Below are 21,897 nucleotides of genomic sequence, written 5' to 3'. Positions count from 1 at the left end.
GGACTGTGGGAGGAAACCGGAGCACCCGGAGGAAACCCACGCAGACACGGGGAGAACGTGCAAACTCCACACAGTCAGTCGCCTGAGGCAGGAATTGAACCCGGGTCTCTGGCGCTGTGAGGCAGCAGTGCTAACCACTGTGCCACCGTGCTGCCCTAGATGTAAGATGGTGTCCTGTATTTCCTGTTAACCTTCATGTTTACTGCATTCTGTTCTGTTGCCCTAATGCACTTGTACGGTATGATCTGCCTGTAAAGCATGTAAGACAACATTTTTCATTGTATCTCAGTACATGTGACAGTAATAAATCAAATCAACTCATATGTTCATGACTCTGCAAGAGATGAAGATGAGGAACAAACAGGAGAGGAGAGTAGCAAGAGAGTGTTCAGCAAGACTTGCTGCTCCTGCTAACTTTAGTTCAGTTTCATAAATTGAAATGAGGAGGTGACAAACATGGTTACTGTTCAGAATGAATACAAGCTTAGGAACAGAAGCTTGAACAAATATCATTTGACTTACAACATAGAAAATAGAACAATACAGTGCAGAAAAGGCTCTTTGGCCCTCGATATTGCACTAACTGGTAAACTAATCTAAGCCCATCTTCCTACACTATCCCATCATCAACCATATGCTTATCCAAGGATTGTTTAAATCTCCTTAATGTGGCTGAGTTAACTACACTGGCAGGCAGGGCGCTCCATGCCCTTACCACTCTCTGAGTGAAGAACCTGCCTCTGACATCTGTCTCAAATCTATCACCCCTCAATTTGTAACTATGCCACCTTGAACAAACTGATGTCATCATCCTAGGAAAAAGACTTCTATTGTCTACTCTATCTAATCCTCTCATCATTAGATTAGATTAGATTACTTACAGTGTGGAAACAGGCCCTTCGGCCCAACAAGTCCACACCGCCCCGCCGAAGCGTACCCACCCATACCCCTACATCTACATCGACCCCTTACCTAACACTACGGGCAATTTAGCATGGCCAATTCACCTGACCTGCACATCTTTGGACTGTGGGAGGAAACCCACGCAGACACGGGGAGAACGTGCAAACTCCACACAGTCAGTCGCCTGAGGCGGGAATTGAACCCGGGTCTCCAGCGCTGTGAGGCAGCAGTGCTAACCACTCTGCCACCGTGCCGCCCACCTTGTATGTCTCCATCAAATCCCCTCTTAGCCTTCTTATTTCCAATGAGAACAGACCCATGTCTTTCAGCCTTTCCTCATAAGACCTTCCCTCCAAACCAGGCAACATCCTGGTAAATCTTCTCTGCACCTTTTCCAAAGATTCCACATCCTTACTGTACTGTAACTCTACACAGTATTCCAAGTGCGGCTGCTCTAGCATTCTGTATAGTTGCAGCATGGCATTACGGCTCCGGAACTAATCCGTCTACCAATAAAACCTAACACACCACATGCTTTCTTAACAGCACTATCAATCTCGGTGGCAACTTTCATGGATTTATGTACATGGACTCCAAGATCCCTCTGCACATCCACACTCCCAAGAATCTTTCCATTGACCCAGTATTCTGCCTTCCTGTTATTATTCCCAAAGTGAATCACCTCACATTTATCTGTATTGAACTCCATTTGCCACCTCTCAGCCCAATTCTGCAGTTTATCCAAGTCCCCTTGCAACCTGCAACATTCTTCCACACTGTCCACTATTCCACCGACTTTACAGTCATCTGCAAACTTACTAACCCATCCGCCTACACCTGCGTCTAAGTCACTTATAAAAACAACAAACAACAGTGGTCCCAAAACAGATCCTTGTGGCACACTACTAGTAACCAGACTCCAGGCTGAATATTTTTCATCAACCACCCCTTGCTGCCTTCTTACAAAAAGCCAGTTTCTATCTAAACTGCTGTATCACCCTCAATTCCATGCCTCTGCATTATCTCCAACAGCTTACCATGTGGAAACCTATTAAAGGCTTTACTGAAGTCCATGTACACCACGTCAACTGCCCTACCCTCATCCACATGCTTGGTCATCTTCTCAAAAATCTGAATGAGGTTTGTGAGACATGATCTGCCCTTGACAAAACCATGTTGACTCTCTGCAATCGAAGTGTTGCTTACTAGATGATTATAAATCCTGTCTCTTATAATCCTTTCCAAAACTTTTCCTACAACAGGTGTAAGGTTCACCGGTCTACAATTACCTGGGTCATCTCTACTGCCCTTCTTGAACAAGGGCACAACATTTGCAATCCTCTAATCCTCTGGAACTAAACCTGTAGACAATAATGACTCAAAGATTAAGGCCAAAGGCTCCAATACCTCCTCCCTAGCTTCCCAGAAACTCTTCGGATAAATCCCATCTGGCCCAGTCGATGTGTCAACTTTCACTCCTTCTAGAACTTATCACATCTCTTCCTTACTAACCTCAATTTTTTCTAGTCCATTATCTTGTATATCATTCTTCTCCTCTACAATATTCTCCTCTTCCTGAATGAAAACCAATGAGAAATATTCGTTTAGTATCTCTCTGATCTTCAGAGCGTCCCCATACAACTTACCACTTCTGTCTTTGACTGGACCTATGCCTACCCTAGTCATCAATTTATTCCTCACATACCTATAGAAAGCTTTAGGGTTCTCCTTTGTTCTACCTGCTAAAGACTGCTCATGTCCTCTCTTTGTTCTTCTTAACTTTCTCTTTAAATCCTTCCTAGCTTATCTGTAACTTAAGATGGAAAAAATCTGGAAGCATAGCATTTTTTTCTTCTTTTACCTTGCAAACCTATCTGGAATAAAAAAATTGAGCTGGGCACTTTCACTCCAGAACCCATCACTCAATGCCACACAGGCAAGCAGTGGAATTCAGCATTGAGCATGAATGCTAAAGGTGGTCATTTGAGAACAAATTATGAATGGAGCAGATAGCAAAAACATGAAATTACTTTTATAGATAAATCTTAATGTTCCAGGCTATTGTTATATCTACTGTGGCTAGATTTCATGATTAAATGCAGTAAAATTAATGTGTCACAAATAATGTAGCTACTTCCTTGATATAGTTATATGTGATGCAAGCAATTGGCATTAAATAGAAAATGTATTACGGTAATTGAGAATTCTATAACTTATGAAATAAGGGTCTCATAACTTCTAGCTGCCAACATAAGTGAAGGTTGTATTTTGCAGCAGTGTGTTTAATAAAGCTGCCTCATAACTACAATACATCAACCCCGTGAACAGCAAAGCTTTTATCACTGTCTTGACTTGCTGTTCTGCCTGGGCTTCCCAGAACGTAATCGTTCAGCTGGTTTAAATCTATATAAAACAGAAGGAAAACTGACCTTTTCCTGGACTATGCAAACACATTACTTAGTAATTTAAATGAAAGTAGAAGCCTACAATTTAGAATACTCCATTTACTCATCAGTTAGAGCACAAGTAGAGTCAGAGTTAATTTGAGAGTGTCAGGTAGGGAAAATCTAAAATACACAAAACAAATGCTGGCAATATGTTTTTTTACCTCACTATTAGCCTGTGTAACTTGAATGTGTAATTTGAATGTGTGATCCTGAATTTATGAAATGTATCAGGACTGACAGGCAATAAAGATCAGGGAAACCATAAGAAAGGTCTGAGCCAAGCAGGTCAAACATTACTGTCTTTATAATGTTGGCACATTTGCCATCAGCTCTGAAGACATCTACACACCTAATCAGTCCAGTTACATTGTAAATGTTGTTTCAGGAATGAAAGTTTCCATCCAATGATGTTTGCAATCAGTGACACACTTTCAGTGGGAGAGGTCAGGGTTCTTTTAGTCTTCATGCATAATAAATAAGCAAGCTCCTACATAATTAAAAGGAATACCAGCAATATAAATTAAGAGGAGTTTGTCCTGTCAAAGCTGGTAAATTGTATTTAAGCCATGTGACAACATATCTAATATTTTTCATTGGGTTTTGTCTCGCCTATCTCAACCAGTTTCATTGTCATCAAAATGTTTTTCCCCTAACCCTTAATACCTTACTGATTGAAAAACTGACAGTATCAGTCTTGAATGTAATCAATGACCGAGCCTTGATAGTCATCTGTGGTAAATAATTCCAGAGTCTTATTTTTGAATAAAAATGTCTTCTTCTTTATTTATGAACTCATCTGAACATTGGACAAATCTGATAATTGTTAGTTAGCAAGAACCATTTGAACATTTGATATTGATGGCAAGTGTTGTCGTAAGTGTTGTTGGGGGCAAGGAAGAGGTGTGAATATAAGACCTTAAGATATAGGAGCAGAATTAGGCCAGTCAGGCCATTGAGTCTGACTCACCATTCAATCATGGCTGCTGTCTTTCTCAACCTCATTCTCCTGCCTTTTTCTCCATAAGCCTTGATGCCTTTATGAATGAAGAACCTATCTATCTCTGTCTTCAAGACACTCAATTACTTTGCTTCCCCAGCTTTCTACAGCAATGAGTTCCACAGATTAACTACTCTGTCACTGAAGAAATTCCTCCTCATATCAGTTCTGGAGGGTTTTCCCTACATTCTGGAGCTGTGCTCACAGGTCCTAGTCCCTCCAATTTGTGGAAACATCTTCTGCACATCCACTCTATCCCGACTTCTTAGTATTCTGTAGTTTCAATCCCCATATCCACTCAGCCTTGTAAACTCCTCACATGACAACTCCTTCATTCCTGGGATCATTCTTATAAACTTCCAGTGCACCCCCTCCAATATCAACACATCATTCCTTAGCTATGAGGCCCAAAATTGTTCACAATATTACAAACATAGTCCTACCAGAGACTTATAAAGCCTCAGCACTCCATCTCTGCTCTTGTATTCTAGCTGTCTTGAAATGAATGCTAACATTGCATTTGCCTTCCTAACTGCCAACTGAATGTTTATCTTCAGGGCGTTCAGAATTAGGACTCCCATGTCCCTTTGTGCTTCAGATTTCCAAAGCCTTTCCCCATGTAGAAAATAGATTATGCTTCAAATCTTCCTGCCAAAGTCATTGTCTAACTTGCTTATTTCCTGCTCAGAGAACTCTAACAGATTTGTCAGGCATTACCTCCCCTTGACGAAGCCGTGCTGACTCAGCCCTATTTTACCATATACTTCCATGTGCTCAGCAATCCCATCCTCAAAAATATCTTACCATCCACCAAGGTCAGACTAACTGGTTTATAATTTCCCATCTTCTAACTCCCTCCCTTCTTGTACAAGCAAGTCAGGCAAGAGAAAGCCATGGGAACTCACAACTGTGTGATTTGGCTGAGTATACCCTGTGAAATAAGATGTACTGTTCTTTATAAGAACAGGTTTGTGTCTTCCCAGAGAAATGATTTCCATGTCCATCATTACTACTGATTGAGTTGGTCAAATCCAAATGCGCATAGCTGCTAGACATGCAGTCATGCGCAAGAGCCCTTATGTTCTGTTGCCTGCCTGGAACTAGAGTGAAGGAGATGTCTTTGGATTTGGAGAGGAACTTGGAGTGGGAAGATGAGGGGCGCAATCAAGTTGTTATTGTCTATGTTGGTGCCAATGACATTGATGGGACTAGATAAAAGAGTCTGTGAAAGAATTTGAATAGTTAAGAACTAAAGTAAGAAGGTAAACCTCCAATATAATAATTATGAGATTACCACTTCATCATGGACAAACTCATATGGGATAAATAAAGTCAAACAGTTAAATATGTGCCTCAATGATAAAGGTGGGATTGAATAATTTTCAGTTCATGCTACAGTAGAGCTGTTCTGGTGAAATGAGATTTATTTGAACCATGTTAGTACCTTCCCAATCCACATTAATCACATAGAAGGACAAGGACAGCAGATGTCAGGAAACAATATTATCTGCACATTCTCCTTCTAGCTACTCACCATTCTCACTTAGAAACATATCACAGTTCATTCACAATCGCAGGGTCAAAACTCCGGAACTCCCTCCCTAAAAGCATTGTGATTGTACCGACCCCCGAATGAACACAGGAAGAGGAGTAGGCCATTCATCTCCTCAAAACTGTTCTGCCATTCAAATCTATTTCAACCTCCTCCTGTCTGAAGGGAAGAATTGAACTAGATGTGTTTTTACATCAATTTGTATTTATCAGGGTCACCATTACATTTTTATTCCAAACTATCATGAAATGAATTTAAACTCTGTTAGCTTTAATGGTGGGATTTGAATCCGTATCTCTGGAACATCAACTGGGCCTTCAAGCTATATCCTTCTCCATCCCTTAATCTTGGAACATAGGAACTGGTGTAGGCCATTAAGCTGCTTGAGCCTCTTCTATCACCCAACGAGATCACAGCTGATTTGTGGCCAAATTCTATATACCAGTATTTGGCCCATATCCCTTAATACCTTTGCATTATAAAAACTTATCTACCTCAGATTTCAAATAAATATCTGATCCAGCAGCCAACTGATATTTGTAGAAGAGAATTCCAAACTCGTTGCATGTAAAAATGCTTTCTAACATCTCTCCTGAATGGGTTGGCCCCAATTCTCAGTCTGTGCCACACTATGGCTGCAACAATTCAAGAAAGCAGCTCCCCATCACCTTGTCTTTGGGTGGCACAGTGGCTCGGTGTTTAATACTGCTGCATTACATAGCCAAGGACCTGAGTTTGATTCCAGCCTTGAGTGACTGACGGTGTGGAGTTTGCACATTCTCTCTGTGGCTGTGTGACTTCACTCTGGATGCTACAGTTTCATCCTAGAGTCCAAAGGTGTGCAGATTAGGTGGATTGGCCACCCTAAATTGCCCACAGAATCCATAGATGTGCAAGTTGGGTGATTAGCGATGGGAAATTTAGGTTTACAGGGCTAGGGTGGGAGTTTGGTACTGGGTGGGATGCTGTTTGGAGGGTTGGTGTGGATTTGATGGGCCAATGGCCTCTTTGTACACTATGATTCGCCAGGGCAGTAGGATGGGTATTCAATGTGTGTGCTTCCAGTACAGCCCATGAACAAATGTTGAAACCATTTAAAAATAACATCAGCAGGACTCTTTCACAGGCAAGGGGAAGTTCAGTGAGAACTAGATGTTGGGACATCTCCGCCCTCCAAAGTCGACAATCACTATCACTTTAGTTTTTACCAGATGTAAAAGGCAAGTAGGCAGACACTTGGAGACACAATCAAAGTGACATTTGTGCTTGCCTTCCTGCTCTCTCACTGACCCTGGAAACTCTGACACATAGCCATGTCCCTAGGTTCTTCAGGACCTATCTGCTAAAGGACTCTTTGAGTTGGAGTCTGGATTCATGTTTAAAGAACTATGGCCAGCTTCAGTTAAGTGTGGATTCCAGCTGCTGATTAAAGATCTCTGCCAACTATCCACCCATAGCATTATGTATCTGAACAGGAGTACAAACAACTGAAAGTGTATGTACTAGCTGTGATATTTAGTTGACCAATGCACAGGTACATGTACCTGTGAGGAAGCTCAAGAAAAATAAACATCAAAAATCAATAACACCAAGTACAAGAGATGCAATTCCCTACCAGGAACAAATAATGATTCACAGGTAAATAAATCATGAGTTGTTACATATTGTAAGACATACTTATTCCTTTCCACTGACTTGAGATTTTTAAGCCAGATTTTTCAACATTCAACATCTTTATCGTATGACTCCAAACCTTTTGCATACATTATGCTTTCTGAAACCCATTTACCATTTTTTTTGTTAAATTTAAAGGGCAATTTTAACTGAGGAGGATCATGTGAAAATGGTTGATATCAATTTTACTACATCTGATAAAATATCAGAAAAGACATATAATGGTGCTTGACTTGATATACCAAGTCATAATTACTTTCTTTGCTGATCTTATTATTAATTAAAATATACATTCATTCATTAAAATATACATTCTTAAATTATAACAGTAATAAACATTTTCAAAGTTGTCTCTTGGCTGTAAAATACTTTGCAATGTCCTTTGGTTTTAAAAGGTCCTATATAAATGGCAGATTTTCTTCTCTAATTTCACTGCCTGCTACTTTGATGAGTATTCCCTTGTCTTGTTGCCACAGTGAAATATGTAAGATTGGTTGGGATTTAATATAGGTGATAGGAACTAATACCCATGGGCTGGAAAAACCAATGGGAAATCCAACGTCACTTTTCTTTTTAAGGCCCAGTGTAATTCCAAAGCACTTAGACATTATTTTGGGCATGACCAGTCCTCCCATCAAATAGAATTATAAGCAAGATCCTTCTCCTGGGAACTACCCATCAATTTAGGCCGTTATCGCACTTCAATACTGTCTTTACAGGCTGTTATTACACTCAGGGCCTGAAAAGCAATAGCTGATCATGCCCTAGAGAAGGCCAGGGTGAGGATAGCATGAGGTGGAAGAGGTTGACAACAAGCTGTGGAGAGGTAGAGATGGGAGCAAGGGCAGGGGTGTGGCTTTCCATGGGATACTTCCTACTCCAAATCATTTGATCAGGCCAAGAGAGCATGAAAATAGGCAACACATACCACACCCACCCTCCTTCCAGCCCCCACAAGAAGGCAGGGAAAGCAGACAAGGATTTAGAGGTGGTTTTCCTCAATGGAAAGTACCCCATTCATTCCTGTTGAAAAAACAGTGATGGCAGGATAAAGCTCCTTGAGAGTCTCAGTTGGCCTTTAAGTGGAAAGGCCACCTTCCTCCATACAACCTGGTCGGTAGCGGTCCAGTAAGGAAGGTGGAGAAATCTCTACTCAAACAGCCCACTGCAACCTCCAAACTCACCTCCAATAGGTCATTAAATTTCATTCACTGTTCCACATTATCCAGTTGTCATAAATTTATTAACATTTTCTGTTTATTTCTCATGGCTTACAACTGCTTCCTTTCAAGAATTTTGCCAGCTGTGCCTCATAACTCAGATGCTATGTAACATGCTTGGTTAGTACACTTTATTATTTTAATGCATTAGCAAATTCAGTGTATTTGCAAATCTTGGACCTTATACATATTATCGCCTGAGAGCATCCCTCAAATTTAATGCTTTATTCAACATAGCTTTTTGTATTTTCAGCAAAGGAGCTTGAATCTATGAAGTGAAATTTGTCTTTGATAGTAGCACAAATGGAAATGGCAAATAAGTAACTCAATGCATATTCCATTCAAATTTCTTTGCTAAGAATGTGAAGCAACTTCCAATTAACCATTGCCAGTTACTGTCTTTGCAGAAATCAAGTTCTGTGGCCAGACTTTACAGCCACCTACACCCCAGCCTTCTCAATAAACATGTTTGAAGGTGGCAGGATGGACTCAAAATGCATCAAGTGGCTTTCCCATTACCTCAGCCTACTTCCCCTATTCACACAGGGTAGATTCCGTCACATACACACTGCTTGAAATCTGTAAGTTGAAGTGATATGAATTTTCTTTCCCAGCCTTCCCTCTCACATTTCCGCTCCATCTCACCACATCGTTCCCAGAACAAGTTGCCATTCAGCGGCTATCTGCCCAAAGTCCAGCATTCTTTGTACCCGTACCACCTTTAAAAGGCTGACATGCACCTGGAGAAGCATTGGCAATCCAAAACTGTCCAGCTCGATGATGGACAGGGTTGGGACATCGAGAAGAAGTGGGAGGTGGCACTTCAGTTCTCCAAAAATGACTGAGAGGGTATTTTTGATGGATGGAATGTTGTAAAGGAGAGGTGTTCCCTTCCTGGAGGACCATCTGAGGAGGCTGTGCCAACAGACACTGCTAGTCTGGTCTGAGGTTGCCACCCAGGTCAGTCCCACCTTCAAAGTTAGCCTTCAACCTCAAGGTTGCCCACCAAGCAGAATACCTTCCCCACCCAGACCCTGGTACATGAGGTAATAATGCAAGGTGTGGTCATTCACTACCTTTCTCTTGAAGCCAGAGTGTTCTAACTGTGGTCAGATCCTCCATCACCCACCATCCCCTTCCAGGCAAGTTTTATCATTTCTCCATCTGCTGCACCCATTCACAGGTGTACCGTACCCCTGCCTAGAACCTGCGATACCCATCCCAAACAATAATCTGCTAGGCTCAGTCCCACGGAAGTGTGCAACATGGAAATGTCCATGCAGGCCACACAAGGGTCAGTCACCTAATGTGCTCTGTCATCTAAAATAACTTAAACGGTGTGCATGTATTTGACCAAATTGCCTGCACACCACAAAAATAAATTTTCTGCGATACACGAGAGCATTCAAGTTGGACTCATTGAATGAGCAGGTGTCATTAAAATGCATGGTGGTCTGCTAAGAATATACAACATTCTCTGTTTATATTAGTCTCTTGTTTGTTTGATTCTTGTAATCATAGAAAATGTGTCAGTTTGACTTAGCGAAATTGTCCACTATGCTGCAACAATGCAAATTTCTTGCATGATTAAATAAGGCTGTGAAATTGACTGGATTTATTCTGGAAAACATTCTCAGTACATTCATGTGAGTACTCTGTAAGGGGAGGTGCTGACATCATGGTAATGTCATTGGACTAGTAATCCAAAACCCCAAGGTAATGTTCTAGAGGCATGGTAGATATTAAAATCTGGAATAAAGCTGATTTAATGGTGCCTATGTAAACATTGTTAATTGCTGTTAAAAAGCAACTACTTCAGTCATGTCCCTTAGAGAAGGATTTATTTTCTAACCTTAACCTGACTTAGCCAACATGAGACTTCAATCTTATAGCAACATGGTGGTTGACTCTTAACTGCCCTCTGGGAGCAAAGTTAAAAATCACATAACACCAGGTTATAGTCCAACAGGTTTAATTGGAAGCACACTAGCTTTCGGAGCGCTGCTCCCTCATCAGGTGATAGTGGAGGGCACAATTCTAAGGCACAAAATTATAGCAAAAATTTACAGTGTGGTGTAACTGAAATTATTCATTGAAAAATACCTTGATTGTCTGTTGAGTCTTTCATCTGTTCAAATACCATGATAGTTTCACTTCTTTCATGTGTAAATCACAAAACCTTTCTTTTTAAAAAGTTGCATTCTCGGGTTAGCTGTTAACAATGGTGATAGCTAGACAATATGTTGAAGGTGGATTAGTGGTGCTGGAAGAGCACAGCAGTTCAGGCAGCATCCAACGAGCAGCGAAATCAACGTTTCGGGCAAAAGCCCTTCATCATTGCCCGAACCGTCGATTTCGCTGCTCGTTGGATGCTGCCTGAACTGCTGTGCTCTTCCAGCACCACTAATCCAGTATTTGGTTTTCAGCATCTGCAGTCATTGTTTTTACCAATATGTTGAAGGTGTTAGCCCCCTGTGTTCTCTGTCTATGCCATGATGTTTAGATTGATATTAATCTAAAAAGTGAGATAACGGAGTTTTACATGAATTCATGCAGTTTTTGAGCTCAGAGTTTTACATGAATAAAGAGCTAAAATTTCTTTAATTAAAAGCAGAGGAAAGGTAACTTATATATTTATGGTCAGTTTTTTTTTAAAGATAACATCTTGCATATATCAGATATACAAATACATTGAGGCTCCTGTCAATTCTGTTTCAGCTAATAGCTGTTTGTTTTGTTATACAAGGGAAAACTGACATTTTGGATTGGAGCTGGATTCAGAGTACAGTCATATTGTAGTCTACTACATCATTGCAGTAGAGGTGAGTAATAATTGACAGCAGTTTAATGATAGTTATAGTTACACACACATCATATCATCACACCCTATGCTTTTTTATACTAGAGCCTTAACCTTACAGAATCAGACTATTTAAATGAAAAGACAATAACATGAGTCTGCATTGTTCACTGACTAGGAGAAAGTGAGGACTGTAGACTCACTGAATTCAGATGACCTGGGAGTACTTTGTGAAAGATGGTTGGGTCCTGATTCAGGCAGACCCAATACATTCCCTAAGCTTTCTGATTTCCACCAGGGTCTTTTAAGAGTGAGGGGTGGTTTGGGCTATAAGTCCACATCTAGCACCATTTAACTTGCTGGAACCGAGGACAATGCTCCTATGCAATGTTCATGGAGTTAGGCAAATTTTCTAAAGAGTCATGGCACCTCAGGGGCATTGTGAACCAAAGAATGCGCAAGGGAATTTTTTGAAAGGCAAGTTCAAACAATCCTTCTTCTAGCGAAGATTCCTGATGAAGGGCTTTTGCCCGAAATCTCGATTTTCCTGCACCTCGGATGCTGCCTGACCTGCTTGCTTTTCCAGTACCACTCTAATCTTGAATCCTTCTTATAGCCCCCCCCATCCACCACACCCTTACCCCGTTCCCCCCAACCCCAAGACCCCTAGTGCCCTCCATGCCGCTTTATAGCACTTTCATTCCGGTTCACCCACTAAAACACTTTGTAGATACAATGAATTTAACAGTGACAATTGGATGTGCAAAGATGAGCTTTAGAAAAATCACTCACAAATAACTTCACACTTTTAAAAAAAAGTTACCAAAATAATCCAATAAAAAGATATGAATAGTGCAGATTCTTTAATGGTTCAATAGCTGTGTGGAATTGTGTGAAACAGATAGTTGCATGATGGGAAAACTGGCCAACCCCGGTTGTAACGCAACACAAGTTAAGACTATAACAATCGTCAAAGCATTGCTAACCTCAGCAGGGCTTGAAGTAGACTAAATCCACATAAATTCTTTAACCTTGCTAGACCTTAGCAGAGATTGGTTTGGCTGGTTCCACATAAATTCTGGAATACTGACTAAGCCCAAATAAAGACATTCCACAAAATCCTCTGAGCCTCTAACAAGGTCGAGATCATGAAATAACTTTATGTGGTACAACATTTTGGGAAGTCAATATGATAAACTTCGTAAGTAATAACACTAATCATATTTCAGTGAATCGGTCTAGTGGATGACTAAACTCTAGTGATAATTATTGATAGCTATTGATAAGCTCGAACTGGTGAGAGAGATTCAGAGCAATAATCTTCAGCCACTCTACATGTAATTTCCTGGTTAATAAAGGTTGATTGTTGGACCAAGTTTTGCTGAACTTCTGTTGAGTTTGTTCAGCTCTCATACTCTCACAGTTCTGTAGCTATTTTTAATCCATTCTACAGCTGAAATTACAGCCACTTGAAACCTCTCAACCATGTGTAAATAATCATTGTAAAATTGATAGCAATAACCAGACAACCACAAATGTCAATCAATGTCATAGTAATAGATGTCTGGGCCCGCAGGCAAACATCACTGTACATTGCCTACTCAACTTTCCTGTATTAGCTAGCATCGAGAGTGTGGCGCTAGAAAATCAACATTTCCTAATGAAATGTCAATTTTCCTGCTCCTCAAATGCTGCCTGACCTGCAGTGCCTTTCCAGCACCACACTCTCGACTCTGCTCTCCAGCATCTGCACTTCTCACTTTCTCCCTTTATTAATTATCATGTCAATGATGGATACATTATACAAGTCCTGTTGATGCTTTTTCTGCTGTGGTGTGGCTTTATGTTTGCTTCCACTTTGTGTTAGTGCCTCCATGGTGTAAGCTTTGTGTTTGTCCAAGATATCTTGGTGCAACCCTTCCAATTGGATCGTAACAATCATGAACTTGATTATTTTGTTGACTAGCTTTGCTGTCATGAACTTAGAATCATGTTCATTGTTTCTGCATATACTTGTAAATTTATCCATGATTTTGTTAGTTGTTGCTTAATAACATGAAGTTCAAATGGTGTATTCAGAAGCTGAGCCTCATTTGTAACTGATTGTTGACCATATTTTGTTTGTGTTTTAAGGAAGTGAGATTTTCAAAGGGTTGTGACACTAAGTAGCATGGAGAAACTACTCTGTGTCCAAAGTGGTAAGAGATTACTTAGATTAGATTACTTACAGTGTGGAAACAGACTCTTCAGCCCAACAAGTCCACATCGACCCGCCGAAGCGCAACCCACCCAGACCCATTCCCCGACATTTACCCTTCACCGAACACTACGGGCAATTTAGCATGGCCAATTCACCTAACCTGCACATCTTTGGACTGTGGGAGGAAACCGGAGCTCCTGGAGGAAACCCACGCGGACACAGGGAGAATGTGCAAACTCCACACAGTCAGTTGCCTGAGGCGGGAAATGAACCTGGGACTCTTGCATAATGTTCATAGGAAGTAAGCTCAAAGGTCAAAGTTGATTGTCAGAAAACCTCAAACATGTACTGTCAATCAGTGCTGATCTAAATATAGTCAAGCCTTCTGATCACTAATTCCTACTCACCATAACCCTTAGGTTCCTCACTCTCACTCCATAAACCTCCACCCCATCCATTATGCACTCAGTGGATAAAACTCATAAGTCCATTTATAACAGATGGAACCCATTGAATATCCCATAAAACTTGCCAAGCAAACAAACAGACCTTTCAACCAGCTGTGTAAACAGAGTCAAGCATTTCCAAAATGACTAGGCAGTTGAATTGCAGCCAAGAGTCCATAACTCTCCTCAAATAATTAAATTATAGCAGAAGATCTTTCCTGAAAGTTTGGAAGGAACTGGTTATCCAAGGAAAGGCGTTTTGAACATAAACAATTATGTTAACAACAAATAGGCAAACTGAGATTTGACAGCAAGGGAGAACCCAAATCAGAGGGACACATAAGGGACAGATGTTAACTGGATGTTCTATGTCACTAAAACAGATGCTTTTACTATCCTGGGGTGAAACAGTTTCAAAGCGCTGCTGATCATCTCAGTGAACCATGATGTCATGAACATGAAAGTTGTGCCATTGTAGATCTTTGTAAGCAAAAATTATCTTATTTGAATCAGATACAAGAAACTAAAAATAACTTGGCTTTCACAAGTCACCTGTCTAAATAGTTCCAACTTCCAAGTGGATTACAGAGAGACAGACACAGAAATGTAAAGGCTCTTGAAATACCAGGAATTTCCAAACAAGAATAGAGGCATGAAAATTCAAGCTTCAGATAGGACAGCAGTTAGGAAAAGGTGAGGCTAAGAAGAGCCAGAGGTGCAGAATTGCAAGAAGGTGGCTTAGCAAGCCATTTTCGTAAGGAAAGTTTTGATCCAGGGAGGACGAAGGAAAAAGTACTGAAGTCAAATACTGTTCTGATGAAGGAAAGTCAAGCAGTGAGAAACTAGTTTTACAGAACTAATAAAGAACAAGAAATCTTCTCACCCTCCCAAAATCTTCTCTGCTGTTGGTCAACTTGTACAAGATAATATCAACTTTCAATGACTAAAGCCATCATTGTTGCTAGATTTGAATTCACATGTTTACTTCTTTGGTTCGGCAATAATGAACTCACAAACAGCCCCAGCAGTTTACCCTTAAAATCTATTGGGATTTTCTTTTATTAGGACTCTTTCTTCTTTTCTTTTGAGTCCTGGTATTTAATTTCTTGCTCATACTTTATTGCTCCACCCCTCAAGAACTTTCAAGAATAATGTCCTAAAATAACCATTAAGCTATTCAAACACTGGTCTTCTTGAACTTGAATCATTACATTTTAAACGGGGGCCTACACAATCTCTATTATTCTATAGTTCAGTGGTCAGGTGATGGGCACATCTGGTGGTTATGGTCAGATGTCATACTCACTGAAAAATACCTTCCAACTAGATGCAAAGAAGATCTAGTGAAAACAAACCCAGAGTGTTTCAATGAAATGGATGCTCTGAAGATTTTGATCATCACATCACTATTGATCAAGCAACGAAACCAGTGATCTATTAGCCATGTAAAGTACCAGCAAAACTAACCCTAAAGTTGGCAAACTGGATCCAAAATTTTGCTTGCAAATAGGAGGCAAAGAGTGATAATGGAGGGTTGCTTTTGCGGTTGAATGCCGGTGTACCACAGGATTCAGTGCTGGGACACTTACTGTTTGTTATAACCATTAATGACTTGAATATGAATGTAGAAGGTGTAATTATTAAATGTGCAGTCTATTGATCAGCTGCTATATTGGGCAGAGCAATGGAAGGTGAAATTAAATCCCAATAAATGCAAGGTGATGCACTTTGAAAGGTTTAATGAGGAAAGGATTAAGGTCTAATTAGGGAATACTGAGGAACAAAGGGACGTTTGTGTATCAGTCCATAGGTCCCTGAAGATATCAGCACAGGATGACTGGGTGGTGAAGAAAGCATACAGCTTGCTTGCCTTCATTAGCTAAGGCACAGAATGAAGGAAAAAGGAAGTCTTGTTACAATTTAATAAAACATTGATTGTGTCACAGATGAAATACTGTGTGCAGTTCTGGTCACCACACTATCGGAAGGATGTAATTGCCCAGGAAGGATGCAGAGGAGATTCACTAGGATGTTGCCTGGGATGAAAAGTCTCAGTTGTAAGAGAGACTGGAGAGACTGGACTTATTTTCCTTGGAGCAGAGGAGGATGAAGGGAGATCTGATTGAGGAATGAAATTGAGAGGCATAGCTTGAGTAGATTGTGAAAACCTTTTCTCCATGGCAGAGTTTAAGGTGAGGAGCAAATGGTTAGAGTAAATCTGAGAGAGATCTTTTTCACCCAGAGAGTTATACAAATATGGGACGTGCTGTCTGAGAGGGTGGTGGAGGCAGATACTCTTGCAACATTTAAGAAGTTAAAAATCACACAATACCAGGTTATAGTCCAACAGGTTTAATTGGAAGCACACTCGCTTTCGGAGCATCGCTTCTTCATCGGGTGATAGTGGAGTGCTCAATCCTAACACACAGAATTTATAGCAAAAATTTACAGTGTGATGTAACTGAAATTATACATGGAAAAGTTGATTGTCTGTTAAGCCTTTCATCTGTTTGAGTATCATGATAGTTTCACTTCTTTCATGTGTAAATCATTAAACCATTTTTTTAAAGTCATGATTTGGAAATGCCAGTGTTGGACTGGGGGGTACAAAGATAAAAATGACACAACAGCAGGTTATAGTCCAACAGGTTTAATTGGAAGCACACTAGCTTTCGGAGCGACGCTCCTTCATCACCTGATGAAGGAGCGTCACTCCGAAAGCTAGTGTGCTTCCAATTAAACCTGTTGGACTATAACCTGGTGTTGTGTGATTTTTAACTTTTTTTTAAAAGTTGCCTTCTCAGGTTAGCTGTTAACAATGGGTGATAGACAGACAATATGTTGAAGGTGTTGGCCCCCTGTGTTCTCTGTCTATGCCATGACGTTTAGATTGATTCTAATCTAAAAAGTGAGATAACGGAGTTTTACATGAATGCATGCAGTTTTTGAGCAAAGTACAATGTAACCCATCAAGTGCAAATTCACTCCACAAAATATATGTGTGCATGTGGGTCTTTGTCTGCGTGTGTGTGTCTGTCTGGGTTGGGGGTTGTGAGTGTGAGAAAGTGTATGTGTGTGTGTGTAGTGAGCGTAGAGTGTCTTAAATCTGTGAGGAGGTGCATGTGTGAGTGTGGGAGTGTGTGTGCCTGTAAGGGTGTGTGCGGGTGTCTGTGTGCGTGTCTGCGTATATGTGTGTCCATGTGTATGTGTGTATATGTGTATAGGAGAGTGTGTGTGTGTGTGTGTGTGTGTGTGTGTGTGTGTAGGAGTGTCTGTATGTGTGTATAGTGCAATGGTGGTCACCTGTAATGTGACATGAACCCAAGGTCCCCGTTGAGGCCCTCCCTCTGGGTACTGATGAAGGAGCGACACTCTGAAAGCTAGTGTGCTTCCAATTAAACCTGTTGGACTATAACCTGGTGTTGTGCGATTTTTAACTTTGTACACCCCAGTCCAACACCGGCATCTCCAAATCATAACATGTAAGAAGCACTTAAAATGCCATGGCATAAGAGGCCATGGAACAAATGCAGTGGGATTAATGTTTGGTGTTTGTTGGTCGGCATAGTCATAATGGTAGACGGTCTGAGTGCTATGTTGTATCACTCTGAGGATCTAAATTTCTAAAGTTTGAAAGCTAAATCAAAGAGATGAAATAAAAGATGGTTATCACTGAAGTAAGCGAGCCGAAAGATTGGATAAGTTCAATTATGGTGAGAGAGAAACCAAAAGGAAAAGTAAGAAATTGTCTAGATACCCTAGATTTTAATTAAACTGTAACAGGGAATTTCTACCTTGTTCTAACATTGGAAGAGATCACGCTATCACAGATATGAGGAAAATCTTTTTAGCAAGCCTGATGGTGGCAATGGCTACTGGGATGTGACACCAGAGATAGAATTTTCACTGTTGATGATGTTTAATGTGTTCTTTGGCCAATACAAATTGGCCTTAGATTGAGCCTGAATAAATTTCACAACAAAGTAGCTTAGATTTGGTCTGATAAGGTATAGCCAACACAGCCAGTGATGCATTTGCATTCGTATATCACTACAAGACTGTATTCCGGCAGCCAGATCCAAATTCATCATACCCTGTAGAATTAAGGAAGAACTTCACCAAATGAAGACCACATTGGAATGGAGAAATATATATTCAGATTAAGATTAGCTGTGTACTAGATAAGTATTTACAAAGACATTGTAAATATGTTTTCTATATGTAATGTGTGACATTAATACAGAAAAACAGCAGAATGAAGTGATAATAACCTTTAGATTTCTAAGCATTCAAACTTGGTTTAAAAGTTGCACAAACTGGACCTTTATCCCATTGTAACTGTACTTCCTGTGCACTGTCTCATTTTTGTTTCTCAGAAAGACCATGCATTTGCTTCTGACCCCAATCAAGTCTTCTCTGAACTACTTTAAAGCTTTCAATCTTTTGGCATTCTAAACTAAAAGAAATCCTTATTATCCTGAACCCAAAACAACCAAATGTTCTCAATATTTATATCACCTTTCCTTAATACCACAGTATTAATATACTTGAATTAAAATTATAGGTGTTCCTGCTCTCTGATATATGCTGGATTATTTACCTGCTCTAGAAGGACTGCGTGACTTAATTACTTCTAAAAATCCTTTATGGAAGCAATCACTGCTCATGTGCCACAATTTTAAAATCCAAAGTTTAACAATAACATTACTTTGTAGAAAATTAACACACCTCTCATCTCATTGACTTGAGGGCAACCACTCCATTAGCATGGGAAAGGAGAGGTGGCAGGCCTCCAGGGATTGCTACAGCCAGTATGAGGATTGATACCATGCTATTGGCTCTACACTGCAACATCCTCTGGTCACTTAACACCCTGCCCCCACCTTACCCCAATTCCAACCTTCCAGCTCAGCACCGCCCTCATGACCTGTCCTACCTGCCAATCTTCCTTCCCACCTATCCGCTCCACCCTCCTCTCCGACCTATCACCTTTATCCTCACCTCCATCCACCTGTTGCACTCTCAGGTATCTTCACTCCAGCCCCACCGTCCCCCCCCTCCCATTTATCTCTCCACCTCCGCGACTCCCAGCCTAATTTCTGATTAAGTGCTCTGGCCCGAAACGTCGATTTTCCTGATGCATGACCTGCTGTGCTTTTCCACCAACACACTCTCAGCTCTGATCTCCAGCATCTGCAGACCCCACTGTCTCCCAGGTGAACTCATTAACCACTCCCTGTTAGGAACTGAAGGAGCAATGCCAGAAACAACAGGCACAACAACACATGCAACAACATGCCAACTTACCACAGAGAACAATGGAAGGCAGATCGACAGCATCGAGGCAGAACATCTTACATTTAAACAAATACCTTTAATATGATTCTTAGAAAATAATACACACTAAAAACAAATTTGAAAAGGGCAATCAGTTTATTTGTGTTCGAAAGGATCATGCCTGGAACAATTATAGTGATAGCTACATTGTGATTTGAAGAAAATGGAATGTCACAAATGAACACGTGAACTAACAACAGATGTATGTCAGTTGGCCCCTCAGATCAGCCTGCCATTCAATGGTTGATCTATTTGAGTTTTAAATTTCACATTTCCATCTACTCCTGAAAACCTTTAGCTGCCTTGCCTCACAAAAGGCCATCAACCTCTACTTCAATAATATTCAACATCCAACACTCATGCAAAATATTTGAACTGAGAGAAAAATAAATTCTCTGTCCAAATTTTAAGATTACATATTTTTAAAACAGCGCCTTATTGTGTTTGTCTATGGGAGTCAGTTAGCCGGGATAAAATTGTTATGTTGAAGTATTTCTGAGGCTACATTCACAGTTGTACTGGTGAGTCATGGGACACTCATCAGGACTTTGGTCTGTGGCAAACTTTTAACCTGGCAACATGGCAAGTGATATTAAATATAAAAACTTCTAATTTGTCCAAGAAATGATTATTTCTAACATATCAGAACCGGAAGACCAAGATGTACAGTAGTGCAAGGCTCCTCCAGAATGGCACTAAAGTTGATACAAAGGCAAGCATGTCACGATTGAGCCATGATCGATAATGTGGACATGTATTAAAACAAAGATCTGTCGATTTGACTAACAGAAGAAAGTACGTGCATAGTAGCTTTATACTAAAAGTGATCGTTAATTAAGTTAAAACATCTAAAATATTTAATATTGAACATGTTTTATTTCTGAGAACATTGCATTACTGAATGCTGTAATACTTTAAAGTTGAGTTATAAGATAAAGTTATAACATTTTGCAACGGATGATAAGATTCAATGATTCAAAAGGATTGGGTATTACATTATCTCAGAGAAAGTGAGGACTGCAGATGTTGGAGATCAGAGTCAAAAAATGTGGCGCTGGAAAAGCACAGACGGTCAGGCAGCATCTGAGGAGAGGGAGGAGGATAACTTCTTCAAGATGGACGTCCTTGGAAGAGGCTTCACAGTCTTCCACCGATACACTGATTTGATTGGATGAACTGGCCCTCATCCACAGCAATTTCTTTTTCAAATCCTCCCACTTCTTTCAGACCAAAGGGGTAGCCATTGGCACCTGCATGGGCCCCAGCTATGCCTGCCTCTTTGTTGGGTACATGGAACAGTCCATCTTCAGCAGCTAAACTGGCACCATCCCCAACCTTTTCCTCTGCTACATTGATGACTGTCTCGGCGCCACCTCATGATCCCACACTTCATCAACTTCACGAACACCTTCTGCCCTGACCCCAAGATCACCTGAACCATCTGAGACACCTCCATCTCCTTCCTGGACCTCTCCACCTCCAGTTCCAGTGACCGACACAACACGGACATCTGCTTCAAATTCACCAACTCCCACAGCTACCTAGACTACATCTCCTCCCATCCCCCCTCCTGTAAAAATGCTATCCCTAACTCATAATTCCTCTGTCTCTGCCACATCTGCTCCCAAGAGGACCAATTCTACTCCAGAACATCCCAGGTGTCCTCCTACTTCAAGGACCACAATTTTCCCTTCGATGTGATCAACGATGCCCTCCAGCACATTTCCTCCACTTCCTGCATCTCCGCCCTTGAATGCCAACCCTCTAAGCACAACAAGTACAGAACTCCCTAATCCCCAACACCAGAGATATATTTCCCTTCCCACCCATTTCAGCATGCTGCAAAGACCATTCACTCTGCGACTCCCTTGTTAGTTCCACAGCCCCCTCACCCCTCCCACCACTAATTCACCCTCTGCTCTTGGCACCTTCCCTTGCCACTGCAAGAGGTGTAAAACTTGTGCCTACAACCCCCTTCACATCCATCCAAGGCCCCAAAGAATCCTCCCACATCCAGCAGAGATCTTCATGCACCTACAAACACCTCATCTACTGTGTCCATTACTCTTGATGTGGTCTCCTCTACACTGGGAAGAAAGGATGCCAACTTGCGGAACATTTCAGAAAACATCTCTGGGGTATGCGCACTAAACAACCCCATCACCCTGTGGCCGAACACTTTAACTCCTCCTCCCACTCCATCAAGGACATGCAAGTCCTGGGCCCCTCCACTGCCAAATCCTAGTCACCCAATGACTGCAGAAAGAACACCTCATCTTCCACCTTGGGACCCTCCAACTATACGGCATCAATGTCAATCT

Source organism: Chiloscyllium punctatum, chromosome 3 (assembly GCF_047496795.1).
Source record: "Chiloscyllium punctatum isolate Juve2018m chromosome 3, sChiPun1.3, whole genome shotgun sequence".
NCBI classification, from domain to species: domain Eukaryota; kingdom Metazoa; phylum Chordata; class Chondrichthyes; order Orectolobiformes; family Hemiscylliidae; genus Chiloscyllium; species Chiloscyllium punctatum.
The sequence above is the reverse complement of the archived record's forward strand: the minus strand, read 5'-3'. Positions refer to the sequence as shown.